Genomic DNA, 13,757 nt, shown 5'->3' on the forward strand with positions numbered 1-13,757 from the left:
TGGTACCTCAATAAATCTTTACAGAGAGGGAAGACTAGAGTGAGGGTAAAGCTGTAACTGAGAAGCAATGGCCACTTACATTAGCCAGGAGAGAAAGATATTAGGTATTTTGTGATTTGGGAAATGCTCTTTTTTTGTTGTTTTTAGATGAAAATTAGGAAGTTTTTTCTCTTTATTGTGGTCACAGAGTGACCTTGTCTTATGTGGCATTCTGTGAGCTTGTTTATACTCAACAGGAGAACAACATGTCCTGAGTCCTGAGCACCAGGCTGGATTCTAACAAGACTGACGCCTAAGTGTCAGATTTGTTCCTGGATATCAGGGCTGTTGTTACTTAGCAAAAAAGCATGATGGGAATAGGAGGTGGCTTCTACAATGGTGATGATTCCTCTTCTCCCAATTAACCATTCACCAAGCACTGACTCTGTACTCAACTAAGGGAGAGTCTTGCCCAGAGTATTGTGCCAATGTATAAGTTTGATCTTACTGATTAATTTTTGCGTTTCATGAGGGTGATACCCACAGGTGCTACTACAATATTTTTCCACAGTCTATCTGTGATCCTCAAGATGATTTTGAAGTGCATTCACAGAATGGCTCATTGTGGTCACTCTGCCCATTCACTGTTCCAATTTTCGCTCTTCTCATTTTTGAATGAAAAGGATACAAATACTTTTCACTCTGCATGCTGGGGTTCCTCCCACTGAGCACAAACTAATTGCTGCATTTACCTATACAGCCTCTGATACTGCAGTTATAAAGACCATTAGTGCTTGCTAGGAATTCATTCTGCATAATATATTAGGCTATGTTCTACCTTTAGGTTCATTTGGGAACATCCTCTGCTTTGTTGCAGATAATTAATATCATTTGACCACCTGCAAAACATTCTAAACTGGCCAGTAGAAAGACAGAAAGAACAATTAATTTTTACTGGCGGTAGGTCTTCTGGGTAAGATTTGCTAGGTCTTGTGCAATGCTGGAGTTTGGACAGTGATTAATTAAGAGAATATGAAATAGATCCGGTGGAACAGCCTCCTCCTGCTTCCCTAATGTTCCATGGGTTTAGCAGCTTTGGACAATTTCACTGTGTGCCCTTCCCATCGTGAATATGCCTTCCCAAACTAGGACTCTGTCTATGTTGACCATAGGGAATCTTTTGGTTCTTAGGCACAAAGTCTGAGATGTTTACATCAAGGCCTCACAAGCACAACTGAGCCTTAGGGACATGTGTGACAGTGGAGGGAGGATGGATGAGGTGACAAGGTTGCTGGAAGTCGCAGACTGGGTCTAGGAAAGAAGAGATGATTTACATGCGAGTACCCAGATTGATTCCGTTGCAGCCCCAAACTGTTTCTCAGCCTTTTCCTTTCACCAGACCATGGTAATGAACCATGGGAAATATTGACTGGATGGCTTGGCCATTTTTGATCCATCTAGCATACAATCAAAACAGGTTCAGAAAAAAATGATAAAATAGTACAGGTCTTTGATGCCTTCCCACTTGTCCTTTGGGTTCTATTTCCATGTTTTGTGTATTTCTTCCCCATTGCTGAGCGCCCCCAGTGGCCCTTAAGGTGCTTCAGGACCAACCACTCCCACACACATGCACACTGTTGCTGTTCTCAGAACCTAGATATTCTGTCTTCAGATTTTCCTTTTCCATTTCCCATTTACAAAGGGACCTCTTTTAAATCAATTGAAAACAACACAAATTAATCTATGTCCATACTGACAAGAAGCTACTGTGTTTGCCTTTCACGACTATTTGCATTTTAGTGCATGTGAACCACTGTGCTTTATTCCAAAGGAATAACTCTAATGGAGAAGTTTCAGGAATCCTCTTAGGTTAGAGTTGGGAGTTATCTTTTGTTTGAGGGGCATCCTGATATTCCATATACCAAAGCATGTAGACTGTCATTGACTCCAGCTATAAGTGAAGCCAACTCATATCGTGTAAAGAAAACCTTTAAGGAGATAGTATCGTGGGCTTCCCTTAAAAGTCAACCAGCACAGGAACAATCAGGGAGAATGATGGTTAATTTATGTGTCAACTTGACTGGGCCATGGAATACCCAGACTTTGGCCAAACATTATTCTGGGTGTCTCTGTGAGGATGTGATTAATGTTTGAATAAGTAGGCCAAGTAAAGCAGATTACCCTCCCTGATGTGGGTTGCTGCTGCTGCTGCTGCTTAGTTGCTTCAGTCATGTCCGACTCTGTGCGACCCCATAGACGGCAGCCCACCAGGCTCCCCTGTCCCTGGGAGTCTTCAAGCAAGAACACTGGAGTGGTTGCCATTTCCTTCTCCCATGCATGAAAGTAAAAAGTGAAAGTAAAGTTGCTTAGTCGTGTCCGACTCTTAGTGACCCCATGGACTGCAGCCCACCAGGCTTCTCTGTCCATGGGATTTTCCAGGCAAGAGTACTGGAGTGGGGTGCCATTGCCTTCTCCTCTGATGTGGGTTAGCCTCATCCAATCAATTGCAGATCTGAATACAAAAAAAAGGCTGGGTAAGAGGGCCTCTAGGCTGACTACTTGATGTGGAACATTGGTCTTTTCCAGCCTTTGAACTCACACTGAAACATTGGCCTTCCTTTGGTCTTGAGCCTGACCACTTTTACACTGGAACTTCTGTCACTCACTGTCCTGGTTCTCAAGCCGTTGGACTCAGACTGGAACTAAACAATGGCTCTCCTAGATCTCCAGCTTATTGACTGCAGATCTTAGGATTTCTCAGCCTCCATGACTGCATGAGTGTGTGTATAAATTTTTAAATATTTGTTTTGTTTCTCTTGAGAATCCTATTGGTTCATAGTTTCTGTTTGGTTTTGTTTCTCTTGAGAATCCTGTCTAATACAGATATTTAACTCTTTTCTTAAAAATGATTGTGTGTAATTAGAAGAATTAAGTAAAAAATTTGTTTTCAGGTTTTCCTCCCTGCCATCATTATTTCAACTTTGGGCTGAATGGACTAATCAATTTAGACAAATACTGATTTGGTCAAATTGCTGACTGGTTATAGTGCAAAAAACCAAGTAGTTCAGGCAAGCTGTGCATGTGCGTGTGTGTTTAGTCATGTCTGACTATTTTTTTTTCCCTATCCCATGGACTGTAGCCCGCCAGGCTCCTCTGTCCATGGGATTCTCCAGGCAAGAATACTGGAGTGAGTTGCCATTTCCTCTTCCAGGGGATCTTCCCGACCGAGAGATCGAACCCTCATCCCCTGTGTCTCCTGCATTGGCAGGCAGATTCTTTACCACTGAGCCATCTGGGAAGACTTCAGGTAAGTTAGTCATTTTAATCAAACACTATTCACCGTAGTTCTTATTAACTAGCTCAAACTTTCCTCAGTTCAAAACCATCCAAAGAAGTAATTTGAATTAATCTATCCCAGGTAGGAGCTATATAAGCTAGTTAAGAGAATTAAGGAAACTTTACCAGTGGGACCAAAGAGGCAGTCCTTTTGCTGCTGCTGCTGCCACTGCTAAGTCGCTTCAGTCATGTCCGACTCTGTGTGACCCCATAGACGGCAGCCCACCAGGCTCCCCCGTCCCTGGGATTCTCCAGGCAAGAACACTGGAGTGGGTTGCCATTTCCTTCTCCAATGCATGAAAGTGAAAAGTGAAAGTGAAGTTGCTCAGTCGTGTCCGACTCTTAGCGACCCCATGGACTGCAGCCTACCGGGCTCCTCAGTCCATGGGATTTTCCAGGCAAGAGTACTGGAGTGGGGTGCCATTGCCTTCTCTGCAGTCTTTCTGACACGACTGCAAATCAAGCAAAGCAGTCACAGAGGTTTGTCCATTTACACCCATTTTATCCAACCCTGGTTAAGTTTAGTCCACTTTTCATTTTGATTCATTTTGAATTATTTGATCATTTTGACTGAATTAACCAGTCACATTTCATAGTTTCATAAAGAAACGTACTTAGAATGGGCTGCATTTTTAAGCTCTATTTAATTAGGGACCATGAACATACAAAGGGGTCTATGAACCTCTTAGATGGTCAAGGGAAACTATTACATGATTGAACTAAATTGCTATTACAAAACTATTTAGTAACAACTATTACTAAACTATTCCATGATGAATTAAATGAAAGAACTGGATCACACTAAACTTGTTAGTTTCTTGAAGCTAACTAGATCTGTTTCATTCAGCTGTCCACACTAGAAAAGACCCTGCAGAATAGAATCAGCTCAGAAAAATGGTATTACACAGTCAGGCTGGTTTGTTGGTCATCCCTTACTGCCAGTATAAAACCAAATACTCAAAGCAACATATCAGAAAAAGTAATAAAAGAGAAAAATGGTTACAACTTCCTACCTGATCTCAAAAGATTTTATTCATAAGAAGAGAATCCCATATCCTGAAGAAACATTAATTCAATTCATGTTCTACTCCTTTGAGGATTACAGTATAAATTCTTTCTCCATTGCCTGGCTCCTGCCCTGAATAAATTTCAAAGATTTTTTTCTTCCTCAAAGAAAAGCAAATTAAGATTTTTGCTTCTTCCTCAAAAGCTAACCATGTCACTGTAGACTTGAATTGTATCAGAATATGACTTGAATACTGTAGGTAGGCTGTAAAAAACCAAACCAAAACAAAAAACCCAACTTTTCCCCCCAAGGTTTTGGGGTTAGGTAAGTAAAAGCTATTTGAAGCATAATATAGACAAGAAACAATACAGAGGCAGGGTGTGCATATTCAGTTCGGCAGTTTTCTACTTTGAGAATTCCTATGGTCAATGATTAAACCCAAGCTGATGTCTCTCTGCCATCCTGCTTTTTGTCCACCTGTATCTAAAAGAAAGAATGGTATACTACACTGTAGTGCCCTATTTTCCAACTGTGGGTTACATAATAAGTTGTGAAATAAATTTAGTAGGAAAAGATGAAATTTTTTTCTTTCACTTTTCTTTCTTTTTTCAGTGAAATAGAGTAGAAAATATTAGAGTGTTTTTCCCACAGTGATGGTATTATTTTATGAAATTTTTATATCTATTATGGGATCATAATCTCTCTCTGTGTGTATATGTATGGGTGTCTACAATACCTATCATATATGTGTTGTGTATACATGTGTGTGTGTGTGTGTGTGTGTGTGTGTGTTTGTACTGGGTCATATGTAAAATATATTGGGTTGGTCAAAAAGCTTGTTTGGATCTTATGGAAAAACTCAAATGGACTTTTTGGCCAACCCAATATTTCTTACTGAGGCCTGTGGTTAAAAAAGTTTGAAAGACATGGCTCTAATGAAAGAAGCATTAATTTTACAGTCACACAAATCTGGATTCCTGAAGTGTACCCAGGGTTGGAGGCAGGAGGAAGATTTGTAGGAGTGATGCATGCAGGGAGAGAAATTATAATTCTAAATTGTATAGAATGAAATAATTCTGCGGAGAAGGCAATGGCACTCCACTCCAGTACTCTTGCCTGGAAAATCCCATGGATGGAGGAGCCTGGTAGGCTGCAGTCCATGGGGTCACTAGGAGTTGGACACGACTGAGCGACTTCCCTTTCACTTTTCACTTTCATGCATTGGAGAAGGAAATGGCAACCCACTCCAGTGTTCTTGCCTGGAGAATCCCAGGGACGGGGGAGCCTGGTGGGCTGCCGTCTATGGGGTCACACAGAGTCGGACACGACTGAAGCGACTTAGCAGCAGCAGCAGCAAATAATTCTGAATTACTAGAATTGCTAGCTCATTTTAATAATAAAAAAGAACTACTAAAGTCAGTGTTATTATGGTTTTAAAATTCTTTCCTGATGATGTACTTCCTTATTGCCCACACCCAGGATATAGTGCCTAATACATGATCGGTGCACAACAAATAGTTTTTAGTAAACAACCCAAGATTTCTTTACGGTTTTAAGCAATCAGGCCATAATTTGGGCTCATATTGACTTGTGGCCAACGTAGACTTCCATTCTCTTTGTATGTGAGTCTCTGGAAAGTCTCCTCTCAGTTTGCCTTTGTTCACTTGATTTTTAAAACACATAGTTGACCCTTGAACAATGAGCAAGTTAGGGGCACTGACCCTCTGAGCAGCCATAAATCTGCATATAACTTATAAATGGCCTTCCCACACATGGTTCCTCTACACCTGTGATTCTTCCACATCCACAGTTCTACATCCATGGATTCAGCTAACCATAGATTGTGTGGTACTATAGTACTTATTGAGAAAAATCCATGTGTAAGTGGACCCATACAGTTTAAACCCATATTGTTCATGGGTCAAATGTACATAATCTCCTTGAGTTTAACTCCTTTGATTTGGGGGTACTTGTTGTATCCTATTGAATCATTTGAATCTTGATTCTGTTTTACCTTTCTTTCCCAGTTTTATGAACCTAGGGCAGAAAGTAAAACAACAAACATAAAGTAAAAATGAACATTCATCAATTAAATTCCAACCAGAACCACAAGAGACCCTTCATATCTTTATCCAAACTCAACTCAGGACTATAGAGCCAAACAAAATCAAAGAATGTTCTGCAAAAACCACATGCATTATAAACCGAGTTTTCAGATATTTTGCATTTGGTTCATTAATTTTGTATTAATAAATCTGTTGGTTGCCTATATGGTAGATTCTCAAGGATCTGAGGTGGCATTTTTTTGCCCTATCAGGTTATCCCCAAAACATGCACTTTCAGGTAAAAAGGATATGCCTGACTGTGTCGTTGTTATTCAGTCACCAAGTCGTGTCTGACTCTGCGACCCCATGGACTGTAGCCTTCCAGGCTCCTCTGTCCATGGGATTCTCCAGGCAAGAGTACTGGAGTGGGTAACCATTCCTTTCTCCAGGGGATCTTCATGACCCAGGGACTGAATCCAGGTCTCCTGCATTGCAGGCAGATTCTTTACCATCTGAGCCAACAGGGAAGCCCATGCGTGACTTAGCACAGAGTTAACTTTGCTACTAAGCAATCAACCCTAAGCACTATTGATGGAGGCTGAAAGGGCAAAAACATGGTTTGTGCCTCACAGAGTGAATCCCTGAGTGAATCTAAACTTCTCCCTTTCTGTTCTCTTCAGTCTTTCAGTTTAAAAATCTCCATAGACCATTGTTCCTTCTTTTTTCTTTCACATCTGATCTGAGGAAAGAGTTTTCTCTTTCTTTGGAGTCAATCAGAACTAGGTTTAAATTCTGCTTCTTGATCATTTTCCTCAAGAGTAAAATATCGTGTATTTAGTACTCAAAGTGTTAATCGCTCAGTCGTGTCCAGCTCTTTGCAACCCCATGGACTGTAGCCTCTGTCCATGGGATTTTCCAGGCAAGCATACTGGAGTGGATTGCCACTCCCTTCTCCAGGGGATCTTCCCAACCCAGGAATTAAATCTAGGTCTCCCACATTTTTTTCATCTTCTCTCACAATATCTTTCAAATGTGTTTCTTTCCTTTGCTACTGCTGCCATTTATTACCTCATACTCAAAATACTGAAGTAAGTCCCTAGATTAATGGGATTTTAACCTTTCTACTGTGACAACATACCAGAATATGACAGGCTCTTATCAGCTTATCAGTAAAGTGCTTCCCTGTTATAGCGATCATCATGTGGATGTTTATGGAAGAAAGAAAGTTATCAGATTCTAAAGGAGAAGGAGCAAATGAACAAACAAGCAAGCCCCCAGAAGTTCTAATTTACTCCCATAGACAGTTGCCCACATCTCACCTTGAGAATCATTGTCAACTTCCCTGACCAAAAAAATCCCCCAAGACTTGGTTCTGTCTACATATAACAGCAGGTATACATATAATATTAGCTAATGATAACTAACACTCATATAGAACTTTACAGTATTAAAACTCTTTTATAAATATGGTCTTAATTCCCCAATAACATACCATATGGTGTTTTTTTTTTTTTTTTAATCTCCACTTTACAGATGAGAAAATGGGCTCAGAAGAGTTATATAAGCTGACCTAGAGAGTATGTGGCAAAGTAGAATTCAAACATAGGTCAGTCTGGCCACAGAATATTAATACATAGCCCGGGTCCTGGTAGATGTTGGCACTCTCTGGTTCCCAACATTTGCCTCCATGTCTGGTTTTTGGTTACTGTGCTCTCTAGTTTCATTAATACTGTTAGTTAACACATTTACTTCTTAGAGCACATTGGTTGATCTGGGGCCCTCGTCTGGCATGGCTCTGGTTTCTGTTCAGGTCCCTGTATCATGCCGCCCCTACACACAGCCTGTGTCAGACTGTGCCTTCAGACTAAGGGTGGCCTCGCTCCTGTCCTCCTCCCAAGTCCTCAATCCTTCAAAGCCTCACTTGATGTGCGGCAGAACCAATACAATATTGTAAAGTAATTAGCCTCCAATTAAAATAAATAAATTTAAATTAAAAAAAAGATTAATCCTGATGCTTTTCACATAAATGTCAATAAAAAAAATGAACTGATATCACCTATCAGTGAACGCCTTCTGTCTCAAAGTGGATTGTTTTTAAGTATATTCCACCCTGGCTGAGATCCCACCTGATATTGATGTATGGAAGAAACCAACACACTATTGTAAAGCAATTATCCTCCAATTAAAAAAAATTAGTAATTGTATATACTTTACTTTTTTTGTAATAGGGATCTGAAGAGATTACAGTGAAGGTAGATATGACAAATTCATAAAATTTCCAAAAAGTAAACATAGCAGACCAAGAGTCAAATAATGGAACTAATATTTGCATAGCTTTTTCCAGTTTATAAACATGTGTGATCTCACCAACCTCCCAACAAGCCGTCAGCAGACAGCACCAGCTTCAGAATTGTGCCATGAAACTTGGGCTAAGAAGAGCTACAGTTATGGAGAATCATGTGACTCCACTCAAATCTCCTACTCTTGTTGGGTTTCACCTGCATGTTTTATCGGTTACTAAAGAGCAACGTTGTCTCCCACTACATTTCAGTAAGACTTCAGGAGAGCTAGAATGCCGGGCTTCAAATTGGCCCTGACATCTAATAGTTTTGTGACTTCGGGTGAGCTACACTCGTGATGTTTCAGAATTCTCACCTACTTCAGGTAGCTACTGTGAGGATTAAATGGGTTAACACATGCAAAGTGTTTGGAAAAATCCGTGGCACATAGTAAGTGTTATTTGCTTTTATAAAAATAAAAGCAAAAATCAGAGATCAGATCAGATCAGTCGCTCAGTCGTGTCCGACTCTTTGCGACCCCATGAATCACAGCACGCCAGGCCTCCCTGTCCATCACCAACTCCCGGAGTTCACTCAGACTCACGTCCATCGAGTTAGTGATGCCATCCAGCCATCTCATCCTCTGTCATCCCCTTCTCCTCCTGCCCCCAATCCCTCCCAGCATCAGGGTCTTTTCCAATGAATCAACTCTTTGCATGAGGTGGTCAAAGTACTGGAGTTTCAGTTTTAGCATCATTCCAAAGCAAAAATAATCTCCCACAAAAAAACAAAACAAAAACAAAGCCTCACTTGGGTTTTAGTCTCCGTGAAGTGTTTTCTGAACAAAGCAGCTCAGTTTCTTTCCCTTTCCTGACTCTGTTAAGCATTTGTTTGTACTGAATAAGTAAGCATTTTTATCATGAATGGCTTTTCTAGTAATTGTTTCATGTGAGTTCATTGTCTATTCACTAGAGTGTACATTTTTTGTTGATGAGAACTGTGTCTTTTTTGTTAAGATGATTTCTTTTTATTTTTGGCTGCACTCGGTCTTAGTTGCTGCAGGCGTGCTTTCTCTAGTTGCCACGAGGGGGCTGCTCTCTAGTGGTGGGGCAGAGGCTTCTCATTAGGGTGGCTTCTTTGGTTGCAGAGCACAGGCTCAGCAGTTGTGGTGCACGGGCTTAGTTGCCTCGCAGCATGTGGGGCGTTCCCAGACCAGAGATTGAACCCGTGTCCCCTCCATTGGCAGGCGGACTCTCAACCAGTGGACCACCAGGGGAGTCCAGCACTGTGATTTGTACATTACTATACTTCTCATAATGTCTGGTACATTGGTAGATGCTCATACATACTTATGGACTGAGTGATTCCAAAGGGGACAACATTGATGAAAATAAAATGTAAATGACCATTTCTTGAATATATGGTCTGAAATGCTCCTCAATCATGAGAACCCCCATGGGAATCTTAAGGATTTTTAGAATCTGTCCAGATATTCTTCTTCTTCTTTTTTTTTTTTTTTGCTGCACTCATTGCATGCCATGTTGACAGACTTTAAGATGACATCTTGCTGCTGGAGCAGAGCCCAACAAGGGCTGACAATACAATAAATGTCATTTTCCCATTTTTCTATGACCTTTTTAGAAACTTCTATTGAGACATCTTGGAGCCTTTCTAATCTCCTAGATATCTGCAAACCATTTGCACCCATTCTCAATTCTATACTGCTTCTGACAGTCTCGGTGCTTGTCATAGTGGGAGACACATAGCAAGCACTTAATAAAAGTTTGTTGAATTCTGTTTTAATGTTTACATCTTTTGCTGTGTGAGGTACTATAGGAGAATGGCTAGAGCATACTCTAGTGTATGAGTTGAGTTCAAGTATCAGTTTTAGCACTTATTAATCGTATGACCTTAGGAAAGTCGCTTTACCATTCTGTATTTCAGTGTCCTCACCTATAAAATGGGAATAGCAATAGCAACTATATCCCAGGGTTTTTGTGTATATTAATTATAATAAGCCTATATAATAAAATCCATATAGTAAATACAGTACCTAGAAGATAGCAAGATTTTCTTGATATTAGCATTTTTCTTTTCTCTACAGCCTATATCTATCTTATTTCACTGATTGTTTCTTCTGAAAAATGTGATCAGTGTTTATATATAGTATCTTCTAATTGTGTTTCATGTAGGCTGTCTCACACTGAGATATTTCCTCAGTGTGCTGAATCCTTAATATCTGTAATTACCATAGAATTAACTGCTGAAATGCACCCACAGATAGTAGTATGAACGTGCAGCTGAAAGTTGGGTCATTAAGAAAACAGTACGGAAAAAGTAATAAAGTTGAATTGATTTGCATTATTCATGCATCATTCTTAATGTTCTTAAACAGTTCCATTTATTGGGTTTAGTAAACTCAGAGCAAGGTTGATACGTTGCCTGGATATTTTAGCGATTTTCCAACTTAAAACTAACTGTTCTCTAAATCTTCTTCTGCAGCTGCTAGTTGAAGCCAGTCTAATATATTCATTGATGGGTATCAGACTAAATCATTTTCCCTGTCTGCAGCACCCAAAAGGAGTCCTGTAGTAAAAAAAAGAGATTTTCTTGTTTTTTTGAGTGAGGCATTTGCGTGTTAGATACTCTGTATGTATTCACACTGCATCCTCCCTCCCAGTTTTGAAGAGCTAATATGGTACTTTTCCATTTCTTCATTCAATACAAATCTAAGTGATTCTGTATGCTGGACAGCAAAAAAAAAAAAAAAAAAAAGGGGGTACGTTAGCCATAGTTTGCACCTTCACAGTTGTTCTGAGAAAGCCTATTGTGACAATGCAGATGACAGATCATACTACAGACTGTGACTTCTGGCTTCATGAAAAAAATTGGCCTGTAATTGGGCTCTGTAATTTTATTTTACCACTGAGTATTAAAGTTCCTGTTAGAATGGGCTAGGGGATGAGACTAGTTAATGTAAGTAAATGTGGGGCAGCATAAAATAATTGCTCAGCTCATGTACTTTGGAGCCAATATGACTAGAAAAACCCCTGCTCTTGCCATTACCTCTGCAGCCTCTGGCAAGTTATTTACCATCTTTGGGCAGTGTCTACATCTACATCTGTGAATGAGTAAATTTAAAGCATATGCAGGAGTACCTGGCACATAGTAAGTGTTCAGTAGATGTGTCTATTATTTCTCATGGTAATATGGAGCTTTGTTGGTGACAGAGAGTGTATATTGAGAACTTTCTGAGGAAGCTTCAGGCAAGCTCTTCTCGGCAGGTGCTGAATTGGAATTTACCTAGAGGCACAGTCTGGTTGCACTATACCTATGCAATTGGAGAATCCAGTTTCTTAATTGAATGTGGTGGTTAAGATGACTCTGAAGAAGATTAGTTCCCTCTGTCTAGAGTTGCCATACGCTGACATTGGAAACACACTCTGAAAATCTCACTGCAACTGTAAACATGAATGAGAGCATAGTACAGTGGGAAGGGCTCTGGATGGATGGATCTGACTTTCATTCTAGAAATACCATATTTTAGATAATCTGGAAACTCTTACCCCACTCCTAGATGCAACGCTGGACATGCTGGCTCAAATTAACTTACTCACCAAATATTATTGAACACGTTTCCCATGTTCCAGGCAGTGTTCTAAGTGCTACAGAAGTAAAACGAACAGACCCACATTCCTGACCTTGTGGAGTTTACATTTTGGCGAATAGAACAAACATAGTTCTTAAGGCATAGTTGAGTCTTCAAGACAGAAAGATATTTCCAGGGGTTAAACACAAAGAGGAAACTATAAACTAGAGTGATACTCATGAGTTAGCACTGGTTTCCCTGGGGATGTTGGAAATTTGGATATTTGTAACCAAGGTCTGTGTTTTAACACCCATGCACAGTGTCAGAACTGAGACTGAGACCTCCATGTAAAACTAGGTCTCTTAGAGTGTTTTACGTGCAGTGAAAGTCTGTACTAGGAAAATTTTTCTCCTTAGGAGAAGATGGCAAGGGAGGTTGTCTCAGGCAAAGAAAAAATGTTTTGGCAGAGGAAAATATCTTTTCTGAGAATTTGTAATCATGGGCTTGCCCTCAGGTGGCCTTGGAATTTGAATTTAAACCCTTTGCACAGTCCAGAAATGTACAAGTGAAAAGCAATCATACAAAAGGGCTGGCATTTGCTGGGAGATGTCCCATGTGAGAAATTCTACCATCATACCCAAATTCCAGCCAGAAGGAATAAGGACAGAGATAAGGCTGTCAAGTCCTCTGTGATGGTAAAGCTGCCATAGGCATTTTGAATCATGAGGTAGAAGCCTAAAGTTGAGAATTATGGAACAATAAGGTAGATTTGTAATCTGAGTTCTTGACAATCCTGGAGCCACCATACTGGCCCTTAATTTCCTACATTGAGAGAGAAATATGCTTCTATTTTGCTTATATTTTTTGTTATTTGCAGTTAATTCTAATACTATTTGATACAAATAGTGTGAATAAAACACATTTTCAATTAAACACCAACTTAGAGGTTATTTTTATTTAGAGTGGATCCATCACTCAGAGGCAAATCCATACTGACATTCTCGTAAGAGTAATGATAATACTAGGATGTCAGTATATTAATGAATGATGAACAAAATGAGTGTTATAGATCAATATACTTGTTTTGGCATGACCAGAAATTCTCTGCCTTCAGGACAATTTACATGGGAAGCAAAATCAGAATCAGAGTACCAATGTATTAAATCACAATGAGAAATTTCACAGGAACTGAAATCTATGAAGTCTTTATGGCCAACATATTGTCTCCTTCTAGGCAGATGAATATGGAAAGTCAAATCACAATTGTGGGACCTTTAGCAAGGCATCTAAACATGAAACCTGATGAGCTCTGAATCAGGTCAAGGTGAGTTATATGAAATGCGTATTTAATCACATACAACTCAGATAGACTAAAGTATCTCAAGTAAAGTGAGGTCTTGCAATTGGAATAATACACTTGTTTCAACTTTCTATATTCATTATCATAATAGAGATGGAGAGTCTTGCTAATGTAATTAGAATGCAAAATTCTTTGGCTAAGGTATTTTGTCCCCTGGACAGTG

The 13,757-nt window shown here is 39.8% G+C and overlaps 1 long non-coding RNA gene across 10 annotated transcripts in view; it reads left to right on the plus strand.

Annotated features, from left to right (window-relative positions):
• LOC147341492 (uncharacterized) overlaps positions 1-13,757 on the plus strand; it is a 184,851-nt gene that overhangs the window by 25,538 nt on the left and 145,556 nt on the right. For 4 of the 10 annotated variants that reach the window (XR_015159827.1, XR_015159833.1, XR_015159832.1 and 1 more), the window contains exon 3: positions 3,119-3,286. This is a non-coding gene — a long non-coding RNA (uncharacterized LOC147341492). Of the gene's footprint in view, positions 1-3,118; positions 3,287-13,468; positions 13,562-13,757 lie in introns of those variants that run through there. The other 6 variants (XR_015159824.1, XR_015159829.1, XR_015159828.1 and 3 more) reach the window with 3 other exon arrangements.

Source organism: Bos grunniens, chromosome X (genome assembly GCF_055505025.1).
Source record: "Bos grunniens cultivar Pamir isolate PY7600 chromosome X, Bosgru_T2T1.0, whole genome shotgun sequence".
Taxonomy (NCBI): domain Eukaryota; kingdom Metazoa; phylum Chordata; class Mammalia; order Artiodactyla; family Bovidae; genus Bos; species Bos grunniens.